This window comes from Cherax quadricarinatus, chromosome 49 (assembly GCF_038502225.1).
Source record: "Cherax quadricarinatus isolate ZL_2023a chromosome 49, ASM3850222v1, whole genome shotgun sequence".
Taxonomy (NCBI): domain Eukaryota; kingdom Metazoa; phylum Arthropoda; class Malacostraca; order Decapoda; family Parastacidae; genus Cherax; species Cherax quadricarinatus.
The window spans coordinates 6258828-6263227 of NC_091340.1; the positions used below are offsets into that span (position 1 = coordinate 6258828).

Below are 4400 nucleotides of genomic sequence, written 5' to 3' on the forward strand. Positions count from 1 at the left end.
GGGGTGGAGGGGTAAGCCAGCGGAAGTCCTCGGTCAGATAACCAAAAGCTCCAGCTGTGGGTCATCATATGACTAAGACCCGCGGCGTCAGGAAACACTCGTCCTGTTTCCTGACAAATATTATACCTACCTACTTTTATTAGTCAAATGTTCCTGAAAACCGTACTGAACTTTGCATCTATTTCGTTACAACACCTCAGTCATTCCTAAAATAATTTTTCATTTTGTTTTAAATCCAGAATTCAATTTTACATGTTCTTGTATATTCATGAGGAAGCGCTAAAGCCGTAACTCTGGGGAATGGGCGGTAATCATTCAAGATGGCTCCAGTTCCTTGGACCAAGTACCCTTCACTAGCATCAAGACTCTCCTTCATGAAACGCTAAGATGATAATAGCTCTAATTTTCTGAATCAAGAGCACTTCCCCAAAATCAAGGCACACACCTTATTATCTCAGTTTCAGTGTGGTTCAAAAATTTATAAGAGGTATTGATAATAAAGCAATCAGTTATGTGGCATTTTTATTGACTACAATTTTGATAACTTTCCCAGGAAGACTATTAACATATTAAGACATGTAGATTCAAAAGTTATATTATCACATATTCAAAAATAACACTATTACACCTTGTCTGATTTCAATAATTTCTGAAGTACACTTAAGGAGCAACAGTCACATCAATTTCCGAAAAGCAGTCGTTTACAAAATAATGAACCTTCCATGTACTTGCACTGTCTATTAGGTCATCTTATACGTGTCATGACCTCAGGTGTCTTAAAATAAATGGTATAAAATACCGACACAATGGAAACATACACATATGCAGTTTAATGTGATCCTTTACTGACAACGTTTCGCCCACACAGTGGGCTTCTTTCAAGTCACACACACAGTCACAACTGTGTGTGACTTGAAAAAAGCCCACTGTGTGGGCGAAACGTTGTTAATAAAGGATCACATTAAACTACATATGTGTTTATGTTTCCACCTCAGGTGTCTGCCGCAAACATTTTCTTCAGTGTCAACCACTACTCGCTCAACAAAAAAAAATATATTTCAGTTATCCATTAAACGATGAAACACCCTGAGGTGTGCAGTAAAACTCAATATATTGTTTCATTATTAAATGGATTATAATCCACCATAAAGATAACATTCTACGTAAAACTACAAAAGGATTATATTTGTAAAATAAATATATTAGTCTTCACCAGGCAGAGATGGCTATTGATGGCAGGAAACTTCCAGATACTTCGTCCAGAGCCGGGAAGTGATCGAAGGCTGAGGTGGCGACGATGATCTGGCAACAGCGATCATGTCATGCATAGTGTTGCAGTAGTTACATAACAGATTGTCATGCGTAGTGTTGCAGTAGTTCTATAACAGAGATTATGTCATACGCAGTGTTGCAACAGTGATGTCAGCAGTAGTTCTGCAGCAGTGATTATGACAAGTAGTGCAACAGTGATCATGACAGCAGTAGCTCTGCAAGTGATCATGACAGCAGTAGTTCTGCAACAGTGATCATGACAACAGTAGTTCTACAACGGTGACCATGACAACAGTAGTTCTACAACAGTGACATGACAGCAGTAGCTCTGCAACAGTGATCGTGTCAGCAGTAGTCTTACAAGTGATCATGTCAGCAGTAGTTCTGCAAGTGATCATGTCAGTAGTAGTTCTGTAAGTGATCATGTCAGCAGAAGTTCTGCAAGTGATCATGTCAAGCATAGTCTTGCAACAGTGATCATGTCAGCCGTAATCTTGCAACATCAATAATCTCAGGCGTAGTGTTGCAACTGATCATGTCAAGCAGTCTTGCAGCTAATCATGTCAGGCGTAGTGTTACAAGCGATTATGTCAGCAGTAGTCTGGCAACAGTGAACATTTCAGGCCTAGAATGGCAACAGCATTTCAGGCCTAGTATGGTAAGCGACCACGTCAGGCGTAGCAGTATGTCAGGCTAGTCTGGCAACAGTGATCATGTCAGGGTACTCTGGCAACAGTGATCATATCGGTGTAGTCTGGCAACAGTGATCAAGTCGGATTAGTCGGGCAACAGTGATCATGTCAGGGTAGTCTGACAACAGTGAACAGTGGTCATGTCGGGGTAGTCTGGCAACAGTGGTCATGTCGGGGTAGTCTGGCAACAGTGATCATGTCAGGGTAGTCTGACAACAGTGAACAGTAATCATGTCAGGGTAATCTGGCAATAGTGATCATGTCGGTGTAGTCTGGCAACAGTGATCTGGCAATAGTGATCATGTCCGTGTAGTCTGGCAACAGTGATCTGGCAATAGTGATCATGTCGGTGTAGTCTGGCAACAGTGATCAAGTCGGGGTAGTCTGGCAACAGTGATCAAGTCGGGTTAGTCAGGCAACAGTGATCACGTCAGGGTAGTCTGACAACAGTGAACAGTGATCATGTCAGGGTAATCTGGCAACAGTGATCATGTCAGGGTAGTCTGACAAGTGAACAGTGATCATGTCAGGGTAATCTGGCAATAGTGATCATGTCGGTGTTGTCTGGCAACAGTGATCTGGCAATAGTGATCATGTCGGTGTAGTCTGGCAACAGCGATCTGGTAATAGTGATTATGTCGGTGTAGTCTGCCAACAGTGATCATTTCAGGGTAGTCTGACTACAGTGAACAATGATCATGTCAGGGTAATCTGGCAACAGTGATCATGTCAGGGTAGTCTGACAACAGTGAACAGTGATGTCAGGGTAATCTGGCAATAGTGATTATGTCGGTGTAGTCTGGCAACAGTTATCAAGTCGGGGTAGTCTGGCAACAGTGATCAAGTCGGGTTAGTCAAGCAACAGTGATCATGTCAGGGTAGTCTGACAACAGTGAACAGTGATCATGTCAGGGTAGTCTGGCAACAGTGATCATGTCAGGGTAGTCTGACAAGTGAACAGTGATCATGTCAAGGTAATCTGGCAATAGTGATCATGTCGGTGTTGTCTGGCAACAGTGATCTGGCAATAGTGATCATGTCGGTGTAGTCTGGCAACAGCGATCTGGTAATAGTGATCATGTCGGTGTAGTCTGGCAACAGTGATCATTTCAGGGTAGTCTGACAACAGTGAACAATGATCATTTCGGGTTAATCTGGCAACAGTGATCATGTCAGGGTAGTCTGACAACAGTGAACAGTGATGTCAGGGTAATCTGGCAATAGTGATCATGTCGGTGTAGTCTGGCAACAGTGATCATATCAGGGTAGTCTGACAACAGTGAAGTGATCATGTCAGGGTAATCTGGCAATAGTGATCATGTCGGTGTACTCTGGCAACAGTGATCATGTCAGGGTAGCCTGGTAACAGTGATTATGTCAGGGTAGTCTGGCAACAGTGATCATGTCAGGGTAACCTGGCAACAGTAATCATGTCAAAGTAGCAAGGCAACAGTGATCATGTCAAAGTAGCAAGGCAACAGTGATCATGTCAGGGTAGCCTGGCAACAGTGATCATGTCAGGGTAGCCTGGCAAGTGATCTTGTCAGGGTAGTCTGGCAACAGTGATCATGTCAGGGTAGTCTGACAACAGTGATCATATCAGGGTAGTCTGGCAACAGTGATCATGTCAGAGTAGCCTGGCAACAGTGATCATGTCAGGGTAGTCTGGCAACAGTGATCATGTCAGGGTAGTCTGACAACAGTGATCATGTCAGGGTAGTTTGGCAAGTGATCATGTCAGGGTAGTCTGACAACAGTGATCATGTCAGGGTAGTCTGACAACAGTGATCATAATAAAGTTGGTAGAATTACCGACAATATGTAAAGTAACAGGACACAAGTGCAACTAATGTGACATTTTATTGTGGCAACGTTTCGCTCTCCAGCTTTATCAAGCCATTACAAACAATACATGGACACACAGGGTATATATAGGCTCAGAGTGAGGTGCAATTCTAGTGGTGGTAGTAGTAGTAGCGACAAAAGTTGTAGTAGTAGTAGTAATACAATATGATAGAGCAATTAATTCGTACATGAGTAAAAGGATGCAAAAGCTATTACTTGGGTAACATAAAAATAGGATGGACAAATATAGACCGGATAGAGGCAGCCTGTTTCAGTGTTCACTCTCTGTAATGTGCTTGGTGCTGTATAACACCTCACTCTGAGCCTATATATACCCTCTGTGTCCATGTATTGTTTGTAATGGCTTGATAAAGCTCCTGGAAAGCGAAACGTTGCCACAATAAAATGTCACATTAGTTGCACTTAGTGTCCTTTTACTTTACAACAGTGATCATGTCAGGGTAATCTGGCAATAGTGATCATGCCGGTGTAGTCTGGCAACAGTGATCGTGTCAGGGTTGTCTGACAACAGTAAACAGTTATCATGTCAGGGTAATCTGGCAATAGTGATCATGTCGGTGTAGTCTGGCA

The 4400-nt window shown here is 42.8% G+C and overlaps 1 long non-coding RNA gene across 1 annotated transcript in view; it reads right to left on the reverse strand.

The window, feature by feature from the left end:
• Positions 1 to 509: 509 nt before the first annotated feature.
• Positions 510 to 4400, reverse strand: part of LOC138854104 (uncharacterized) — a 5825-nt gene continuing 1934 nt past the window's right edge. The window contains exon 2 of the long non-coding RNA XR_011393310.1: positions 510 to 4400. This exon is cut by the window's right edge and continues 141 nt beyond it. This is a non-coding gene — a long non-coding RNA (uncharacterized lncRNA).